Genomic DNA, 11,365 nt, shown 5'->3' with positions numbered 1-11,365 from the left:
ACATTCTCAGAATTGTGTTCTTTCCCTCCATGACCACTGATTTCCAGAAGCATGCATGTTTGTGAAAACCAAATAAATTCACACTCGCACACATGCACACAGTTAAAGTACACACACATTAACATGCACATATGTGAGCTCATGATCCCTCCAGTCTTTCCCCGGTGTGTGTTTCACACGCCACCTCTGCCGTCTCCCTAGGGTGTTTGGAGTGATGCTGTGTGCAGAGAGCAGCCATGCCTCAGCACTGCATGGTCTCAGATGGCCTGGTGTGGCTGGCTGTGGTTACGCCTGTTGAGTCCGCCTGACCACCACATGATGAATCACATCCCGGCTCCTTCCAAAATGACACACACACACACACACAAGCCGACCCACCAGATCTCAGCACAGCTCAGAGCGGCCCCGGTAAGAGAAACAACTGTCCTCTTCCCTCTTTGTGCATGGAGATTAATTTTAACAAGCCAACGGAGCTCTCAACAGCAGTACAGGGCTCAGGAAAAGCAGAAAATCCACCAAGGAGCAAAGGGGAGGAGGGAGAAAGCTGAGCCGCAGCCCTCTGCTGTCAGGGTCTCTCTTCTTCTCTCTCTGTGATTTGTGCCCTCGGCCAGGTCCGATTCATGTCCCACAGATAGCTCAGCTCATGCCCCAGTAGGCTTGTTAGAGCAGTTGAATGAACGCCTACATGTAAGGATTTGGCCCAAAAGCTAGGACAAAAACAACAACAAGAAAGCAAATCCAGGCGGACAGACGACAAAGTGAGACATTGCCCAGTTTGTTTTGTAACTTTCTGCTGCTGCTTTTTATAGGCAGTGCAGCGGTCATTGAGAGCATTGTTGTCTGCTGGTAAAACACTTCCAATTTCAATTACAGTTTGGGATACAAAAAAAGTGAGTGTATAAAAGAAACTCAATTCGAGGACAGTATAAAATGTATTTGTCCCATTTTCCTCTGTGTTAGAAAATAATAAAACTCACTAAAGGGAACAAAACTACAAAATGTCCTTGTATATTGCACATTGTACTAAAAGCCCATGTCCATGTGTTTTCCAACAACTCTAAAGTGAAAACTCTGGGCCAAATACTGTTTTTCATCAGACTAAATCTTAAAATAGTAAAAAGAAGCTCACTGAGAAAATGACATCTTCAAAAATGTGACCTCTTCCACGCATGAATCTAAATCATCAGCACAAGCTGTTTTCAAAAATCAGTGTCAACCAATACAGCTATTGACTCACTTCTTGTTCAGTCTTAAGTTATTAAGGATTTTATTTTGAAAAGTCAATTTTATTCATAAACTAAATGGTTCACAATACAGCTAGAAACTCTAATTTCAGGGAAATGACAGAGCTGCTTTTTCCCACATGAATCATTCTCCAGAGTCACACACATAGTGGGTAAAATTACATTACGGGTCCTTGCCCAGTAAAACTATCCCAGTTAGGACACATTTGATGCAAACACCCATGCATTTGTGTAAATTGTGTTCTGGGTGTGTGCTTGTGCAGCTGTCTGTGTCCCATTTCAGTTCGTCTGACAGATAGCTACCTCTAACTGTGTTCACCACACTTTTTGGTGTACTGTGTAACTGCTAATAGACCACCAGGGATTCTGCTGAGCCAATCATCTGCAAGCTTACACTCCTGAGTGGAGAACAGCACTCATCCAGTGAACAGGGTGTATGGCAGAGGAGGGAGAAAACAAAAACAATGGGAAAAGCATGAGAAAATCACCTATCAGAGAGGTAGATTCCTGTTACCATGGCACCTTGGTATGGTTAAAGAGCACAGAGCTCCTAGCTCAACTCCCCCCATCCCCTCTTCCCCAGTGCTCCACCTTCCCTCCCCTCCAGCACACCTTTTACATGCCCCGGAGGAGCACTGGAGCACTCGGTGGAGCACATCCATGCGAGATGCTCCTCGGCTAGGCAGGGGTGCAGATACACCTCCAGCTGGATGCTGGGATCCAGCGAAGAAGCTCTAAAATTAGCCCCAGCATGGGGTGCAGGAACAGGGGAATGGGGGCAGGGTCGAGGGAGGGAGCGTGGAAGAGGAGTAGAGAGAACGAGGGTGAGGAGAAGGAATGCTGGTAGGCAGAGGGGGGGCGGAGAGGGTGGTGACAGCACACATCTACTGAGACGCCTCTCTGCACATTCACTAGGCTGTGGCAAATTAAATGTCTGAACTAGCACTTCATAAATATACAGGCATATACACACCTCTCCACACACAATTATGCATGTTCATAACACCGTCTCTCACACATCCACACATTCACTCCCACTCACAACCACACACACACACACACACGGGAGCAAAGCACACAAATACCACATCATTAAATGATTTGCTCATTGTGAGATCACTGGGTGGCTACGCTGGGGCTTAAGCTCCATGAATGGTGCTGTGTCAATGGGCATCTGTGTCCCCATGTCCCACTTAGTCCCCTGCCGAGGAGCCCAACCTGCTGCTCAGTGTGGGAGAGCAGAGGGCAGATGGGTAGAGTCCGATTATAGAGTTGTCTGACCTCTCTCACAGGCGGCTCACTGTGCTCCATGCCCAGGGCCGGCACAGAAAGAGTGTTTGTTGTTGGTATTAGGGGCTAAACGGCTTAACGTTTAGCAGACGTGCTTCTGGAGGGTTGAGCACATAGTTTTGATTTGCTGCCAGACTCTGAGAACCGAGGCAATTCAGGGGCGCTTCAGTGGGCTACGAGGGGCAAAGGGAGCAGAGGCTGAACAGGGGAGGTGGCCAGTCAGAGGAAATACTCAACTATAATTAAGAGGCACAGGTGTGCATAAATCAGACGCTGTGATTCAGACACAGTTTTCTATCTTCAACTACAACCACTGGACTTCCTCACTACCTTGCTGCCAGAAACAGGACCTCTGGTCACCTGTATGTCACTGCATCACTGCCTACAACACTCTGATACTGTGAAGGAGAACATGCTGTTGTTCCTCAGTGACCTTTTTTTTCACCTCTCTAGCCCACCTGTCACTCAATCCAGCGGCCCCCAACCTCTTTTTGGCACCACAGACAGGTTTCTATGTAATCATTACATATATAATGTAAATGTTATTATTACATTTTATATCTTTATTCTATTATTATTACATTATATAATATAATACAACTCACCATCATGCAGACCTGAGCTTGTTTCCCAGCAACTAGACGGTCCCATCTGGGGGTGATGGGAGACGGTGTGTTTCTCATCAACATCAGTAGACTCAGTCAGACACCTGGTTCTACCTTTTCCACCGCAGCCTCTCCTACAGGTCCACAGTGACTCCCCAGCAGCAGCAGCAGCAGCAGGACACAGTCCTCAGCACCGGTCCAGGGCTGCAGGGCTGCAGGGCCGCAGAGCCTGGTGCTGTCAGTGCAGACACACAGTGGAGGCGGTGGCCTTCAGTAAATGTTCTGTCCTTCATGTTAAAGCAGGCTGCTTGGTCTCTGTGTGGCGCAGCAGTCGTGAAGGTTTCAGGGCTTCGTTGGACAGCCAGCAGCCACGTGTCTCACAGAGGACCTGGAGCGCGTGAATCACCTGTTTCAGCAGGACACTCGGTGTTTTCTTTGAAAAGCAGCTCTGTTTTGGGGGGCAGTCCTGGAGGCTTCTGCTGCCTCATCACCGGCTCTTTCCCCCCTTTTTCAAAGAAGCTCTCCAGCGACATCCGTTTTTTACTCATTTTTGCTGGAGTTAGCTTGTGGGGAACATACTGCAGGTGCGGAAGGAAGTGGTCATTTTTCAAAATAAAATACCCTGCAGACAAATAAAAGTTTTTATTCTACTACTGGTCTGCGGCCCAATGCTTGGGGACCCCTGGGGTGGATTGAGCCTCAATCCACTGACTTCCTGTTTGGGCTCTCCACTTCCTGTCCAGCCTCTGATGTTGACAGAAGGTGGACAGAAGGTCCTTAAACTAAGCTATTCATTCACACGTGTGCATGTTTGTTAATGTGGATGGAGTATATGGATAGAACATGCCCAAAGCACATGAAACTGAAAGCTTCTGTTATTTCTGGGGATTTTGCAACAATTAAGTCTATGTACAAACCTCGACTAACATAAGCACACAAACTAAAAAGTAAACTGCACTCAGATTAAGTTGAAGTACCGCTAACAGACTGTGTCAACTGTGAGTGCAGGCCCAGATGAAAAGGGCTACAGTAATCCCCTCTAGCCTGTCGATTTCCCTAATCTCCTCCTTTTGTTGTTGCTGGAGCCCAGAGGAGGGTGTGACAGGGTCAGGGGTGAAAGTTAAGAGCCTAGATGGATGAAGGAGGAGGGAACAGATGAGGTTTCATGCCCTGAGAAGACTGTAGCTTTGGCAGAAACCGCAACTTCCCCTGCAGCCCTCCCTCCCCCCACCCAAGCTAGAGATAAGAGCAAAGGAGGAGGGCCCTTTTGGAAACACAAACAGGTTTCTGACTCACAAAGGTCGGGAGGTCAATGGGAGAACTTCCAGCAGTGAACACCTATCTTTATTGTATATCTCTTCGCACACATGCACATACGTGTCTTGGCTTTTGTACTTTCTTGTTCTAGTCCTCTTGTCTGATGCTTTACTTTTCTGGTACTTTTTTATTTTGTCAAACTAGCTTCACATTTGTTTAGTCAACCATACAGAAAGCGGAGTCACAAGGTTAAGTCCAAGAAACCCTGTGACAATAGTCGTACTACCTGATAGAATTATTTCCTGAATGTAGACAAACAGGAAAAGTTCATACAAACGCAGCTCGACGTGAAAGACAGAGAGAATGACATATTGGCTTAAACACAAAAAGAATGCCCACACTGCTCTTGTCCTCCGCCATTTTGACGGAGGTGTGAAGGTCCCCCCCTCCAGCCAAATACCTGTGGGATTATTACCGCGCAGCCTGAAACACGCCTGGCCAAAAGACTTACCCACAATCTGGGTAAAAACAACATCCGAGCCGGGGCGCTGGAGAAATCCCCGGCCTTTATGTGAGAGGTGACTGGAGGAGATGAGGTTGCACTAGCATGTCTTCTCCTCTGTGACCCCCGGGGGTGATAGGTTGAGAACAGTGGCTTGCATTGTTTGCCTGTACTACCCCACCCCCCCACTCCTCCACCCTGCCTCCTCTTCACCCTGTACCCCACCCAGCTGAAGATCGAGTTAACTCTTGCCTGCGGTCACTCCACCTCGCAGGAACTCAATCCTGCCCCGCTCTGTGTGTTTCTCCTGGGCCAGCCGGCGAGAGGTTAAAGCTTCAGCCCTTTTTCTTAAATGATTCATTACCACCAGAGCCTGGCTGAGGAGAATAAAGGCCATAAGTGAGAGCTGCTGCACCACTGCGGGCAGATATCTATCAGCCACTGTGCTGATATTGTGTGCTTTGGGCTTTTGTACTCCTTTGAGAACTAATGCGCTAATGTATTCCTTGGGCCTTGTGTAATTATCAGTTTGTGTGTCACTGCGTGCATGTTGAGTTTGGATGGTGATAAGGACCAGCTAGTTGTATATGTGTAATGTATGAGCAGTGGTGGAATGTAAGTTTACTCACGTATCCTACTTATGAACAAAATTTGAGACGATCTTTAACACTAAAATCCTGCTTTTATTGGTCATTAATGCACAGTAATAATGATCAAATTATATAATATATGATGGTCTGGCAGTAACAGTCAAAGGGGACATTCTTCTACACGGAGTTCTTTTCAGTGCTTGTACCTTTTTACAGTGTGCTATTGGTGCTTTTACTCAAGTAAAGGATCTGAATACTTCTCTCTTGTTATATGTGTGTAGAGGGAAGAGGTTGCTTTGTCTTGTTCCTAATGCTAAGGGGCAGAGCAGGGGAGCAGGGCTGGGCCAGCAACTCATAAATCACAGGAGAGGATAGAGAGTAACAGCTCAAATTAAGATAAAACCCCCTTAATTATCAGCTAAACAGCCTGGTGTCCCCTCTCTCCCTGGGCTATCTGTCACCCGGCAAGCAGGCCCAGTCACCAGGGGACAGGCTTTACTGCTCCTCACACACACAGAGCGGAGCTGCTGACACACACACACACACACACACACACAACACCTCTTCCTCTTTCTCTATCACAGACAATCTGTCTTTTTTTACATCCACATGAAATTAACAGGGACTCCAAAACTTCACTAGAGCATCTAGTTTCACACGTACCACCATCCAACATGTGACCGTCAATCAAATTAACTTGTAACGTATCACTTCTTTGCATCTGTTCACCCCCCCTACACACACACATGCACATACTCTCCTCCCCCTTTTCTCTCTTTGCTTATTCACCGTGCCAATTATCATTACCCTAATGACTTCTCAATGGCCCTCTTCAAAGGCTATCTCTACCACGTCCTCCTCCTCTCTCTCAATTTGCGACCCAATGAGATGTCCTGACATTCTTGCCGTGACACACACACACACACACACACACACACACACACACACACACACACAGCAGCTCCTCTTGCCTTCCCTAGAGGTGGGTTGTGAGGCAGTAGGTGGGGAAGTTTGGAGGTCCGGGTCCTACTCAAAGCTGGAGAGCGTGGTTGAAGTACACTAAGGCAATGTGTGTGTGTGTGTGTGTGTGTGTGTGTGTGTGTGTGTGTGTGTGTGTGTGTGTGTGTGTGTGGTGTTTCTCTGCACATATGTGTGTCAGAGGAAAAGACAGAGAAGGAGAAGAAGAGAGAGAGAGAGGGTGGAGAAAAGGAGAGACCAAAGAACTCTATTTTGGCATTCGTGGTGTTTGAGTATTCTTTTTTTCACCAACTCTTCTTCTTTTTTTCTCTCCTTCAGTTCTCTTGGAGGCAGCGTATTGATTTTATATTAGGCCTGAGCTACCATCTGGCTGCTTTTCATTCCTCTGTTTTTTTAAAGCGAGGGGAACAGAGAGAGAGTGAGACAGAGAGAGAGAGATCGAAAGAGACCGGGCACAAAATTCATTATGCGTTAAATAAAGACAGTGAGAGAAAGGAGAGCATACAGAGTGGTGTGTGTATATGTGTGAGAGTGTGTCTGTGCTCTAGCACATATGTTTACGTTTGAGTGTGTGTTATGTATTATATTCATGCATGTGGGCAAAGGAGGGAATGGTGGACAAACAGACATGCAAGCAAACCGATGAAGTACAAAGAGTTCAATTTGGCAGCATATCCCTGCATTTTCTCAGTGGGAACTCCTCTTGCACACTCACACACCCCCATCCACACTCCCAAGTCCCTTCATCATTTTCCTCATGGTCGTCCCCCATCTACAAAAAGAGAAGGAAAAAAAACAGATAGTCCCCAGGAGAAAAACCTCAGCCCCTGAGAGCCACAAATCTCCATCTCCCTCCATTTTTCCTCCTCTTTTCTCTCCCCATCCCTTAGGAGCAAGCACACCGCCGTGTCTCATTCCTTCCTATCATCCATTGATTTGTTTCATCAATGTGTGATCGTCTGATGACAAATATTTAACGTCCAGCCACAGTATCGATCTGAATACTCTGAGTGAAAAGGGAATTGAGGATGTGTTTTTCTCTCACAAGGTCAGGCTTGTATTTGTCCTGTCTGTGGTACATTCTGCAAAATGCATGCATCTTTTTTCCCATGCCTTCACTGTCAAGCACTGTCTGGATGGGCTGCAAAGTTCATGTGAAGCCGTGAGGCAGTACATTGATTTGGGATTTCACATCTGTTGTGGATGTGAAGGACACTGCTTTTAAGCTGCAAGAATTTTATCAGGTCTTGGAAGGATTCAGACTCCCAGTAGTCATAAAAGTAGGAATAGAGACGCGTGTGCTTATGGGTCTCCACATTCAAAGACAGACACAATTATTAATAGCTGATTGGCCCATCAGGTGACCCGTTTGGATAAAATAATTTATGTTGTATCCATACAGTGAGTGCTTATAGTGTGACAGAAACTAGCACTGGTGACCAAGACACAAAAACAAAACATGCTGAATCTTTTATGGCTGTGTAGAATTTTATATGGGCGCCACCACGCGAATGCTGAAGCCGAGCAAATTGTCAGTGAGTGGGGCTGTGGGGTACTCAGCCTGCGCTAGATCCAGGACTGTTCTGTGATTAATGGTAGGGGACGCGCCCCACTAATTGTGGTTCCTGACACAGGCACACGTCCCCAGACAAAGCAGAACAGGGCTGGAGCAGGGTGCCATGCTCAATCACCTTCCAGCAGTAAGCCGGAGTGCTGCTCTTTGGGGGTTCGGAGGAAAGAGAGGTCACAGGATATCTGGTGATGACAGTGCAGGAGAGCTCAGAAGGGACTCAAGTATAAACCAACTGAGGGAAGTATGGGGATTTTGACCATACAGCTGGCACAGGGATTTAAAGACAAACAGAGAAGACTGAATAACAGAAACTAGAGAGGTAGACTGTCCTGACATGGAAGGGAGAGATTTACTAGGCCTTACTTTATCCTCACTGGATTATCCTCATTGGATTTGAATTTAAGACTGCTTCTGGTCTGTGTAACTACATGCACCTGTTGCAGCAACCATTACAGTCACATTGTTTAATTGCATAGTCATCCATACTTAAATCGATTACTGAAGCATGCTTCAGAATTATGTAAATCTATAGGGAATTTGTCACAACTCAAATTAAAACTCTGTCATTTCTCCCTGATGCACGCTGGTCCCAGATCTGTTCAATTCTCAGGAGTCCGTTTTTTTTTTTTTATATACTCTACCTCTATAATTTTACAACAAGGCTAGACATTTTACTCAACTGACCCACGGACTCTGTAAAGGCAGAATAAATGGCCCCATAATGCAAATGCTTTGTGCTTCTCCTCCACCTGCCGGCATCCTTTGAGAGCGAGGACAGATGGAAGTCATGAATTGGCTGCAGCGACAGACTCCAGACACTCAACTCTATCAAGAAATCCCTTTATAGGGGGAAGGAGGCAGCCTGTTTTCATATTGTCTCTATCAGTAAAGAGGACACTACAATAGGATAGTCCTCAGTTCTGCTCTGGTCTCTGTTACCATTTACCTCAACAACTTCAGTGTGGCAATAGGAATTAGAATTTTTTAACATTTTCATATCCAAGTTAACTAGATGTGCTTAAGTGTTTGCAGGCATTTGTGCAGATGCATGCTTGCTTGTATGAACATTTCTTAATTGTACCTTCACAGCCCTACCACCCTTGGTCCAAGTCATTCAGACAGAGCCCCCCTTGGTCCCTCTTTGGCCTCCCAGGCCCCCCAGGCCCCTGTGAGCTTCCCACAAAAAAGTCCACAATGCTATTCAAACAATAGGCCAGGGGACAAAGAGCACATTTACACAAGTGGAGCTTTCTTTGAAAGCAAAAAGGCACTGTTTGGAAGATTTCCAAACCTCTCTCCCCCCAAAAAAACCAGAGCCCCATTTGCCCCTCTACACCCCACCTCTCAATTCCCCTGCTTAAAAAAAAAAACTTTACCATTCCAGTGATGGAGACGTGAGAGCCAAATATACTACACCAAGCCCAATTCCACCCGCCAATCCACAAGCACCCACAATTTAGCCAAACCCCCTCTTTACAGGACAAAAGCTCTTTAGAGGCAGAGTGTATGTGAGGGCTCTGGTGGATACCATAGTGGCTTAAAGACCGTGGAGGCCTCTAAGAGACACTTCTTTTACTCTCAGTCTCTCTTCATTTCTCTTTCCTTCTCTCTCTCTCTTTCTCTTTCTCTCTCTTAGGCAGTGAAAGGTTCAGCAAGGGGTAGAAAGAGTTTGGAGAGGGGGGTGGGGGGGGTGGCAGTGAAGGAGGGGAGGGGGTGTAGAGGGTGCTCTTAAGTCAACATTGTGGTATTTTCCCAAAGATGCATATCGCCTCTATACAAATAGGAGATGTATTTATAGGAGTATATAGAAAGCTGCATGAGAGGAGAGTGTTTGGCCGAGCTTTCTGGCCACGGCCTCCACGGCTCCATGGATGGTCTTCATGGCTTGTGAAATTGTTATTCTTTAGATGCGCGTTGGCTGGGAAACACATAAGTTCTCAGGCGACCACACAGTTCTCTCCCTCCCAATATGGCCGCCATGCAGAGGAGCCCATTGAAGGAAAAGGTCCAGCACCATACATCTTGACTGGAGCCAATATCCCAAGGCCTCTTTGTCACTGTATCCCGCACGGCTGTGGCTAGGCAGCAGGCATGTCGGGGAGAAGGGGGAACTCTTAGTATTTTCCACTTCTAGCTTTGTATGACACACAACAATTGATCCGCTGGATTGGATCTACAATCATTGTTGCATTCAGATCCATTACAGCAACAAATTCTTACTGAGGCAGATAATGTGGCAGCATGTCCTTTTAGACTGTTTTTCATTCTGGTACATAACAATAACCTGGTATTCAACAACTGTCAGTGCGCCTCAGAAACCTGTGAGCACAAGCCCTTGTCCTGCCATAAAACAGGTCAGCCAAACCAGACAGGCAGGTAGTGTGTCACCCCAGGAGTCTCCTGGCATTCACAGACTGTGGTGACTCTTTAAGGAAATTTAGAACCTTGGCATGAGCTAACACAAAGCACAGAGCTCAGCTCGAGGTTTAGTAAACAATAGAGAAACACTTGAACCCTTTTTGATCCGTAAGCAGTCACCCGACCCACTGCTGAAAAAGACATTCCTTTTGATCTGTTAAACGTATGCTAGTCAGTCGTGTCCGCACTAGTGCCAAATACTAGTCAAACCAGTGTCATCAGTGGCTGTGAACTTGTTGTCCCTTTGTGCAAAGTGTCCTCTGTGAACAATAGAAAGGTGGCACGTGTAATTACTCTATATAGTTGTGGCCAAGTGCATTATATGTTCACTGGGATTAAGAGTAAATATATTGACAGAGAAAAACAATTGTGTACATAAAATGCCATGAGCATTCACACAAGGTTTTACTCATTCAGTGACTAAACCTAACAAAGAATCTCCAGCCTCACTTTCACAGTGAGCAGTGTAATCAGCATTTATTCCCCAGCCATCTCCCACTTTCTCCCCCATTCTCCCTCCCTTAACAGGCCCTCCCAGGTGACATGACAGTCTCTCACATAACCAGTCTCTGCTGTTTGCTAACGCTGCAGCTCTCTGTGCATCACATTCACAACAGGCTCTGCAATCCTACACAGCAGGCGGCAGGTACAGCAGCAAGCACAAACACACCTGAATAACACAGACAGGGTCCTGCAGGGAGCTCCAGTGTGTGTGTGTGTGTGTGTGTGTTTGTGTGTCCTAGACAGCAGTGATGCAGGTTGATCACTAGCCCTGTTAGGTAGCATTGACGTCTCCACCTCCGAGCTGGCACACAGGGGAGTTATTGATTAGCATTAAGCATCCATGCAGATGGCCAATAAAGAGCAGGTGAGCCAAAGAGGGCCTGGGGAGTAGGAAGAGGGGAGGA

Source organism: Pempheris klunzingeri, chromosome 7 (assembly GCF_042242105.1).
Source record: "Pempheris klunzingeri isolate RE-2024b chromosome 7, fPemKlu1.hap1, whole genome shotgun sequence".
NCBI lineage: Eukaryota > Metazoa > Chordata > Actinopteri > Acropomatiformes > Pempheridae > Pempheris > Pempheris klunzingeri.
This window is presented reverse-complemented; position numbering follows the sequence as displayed.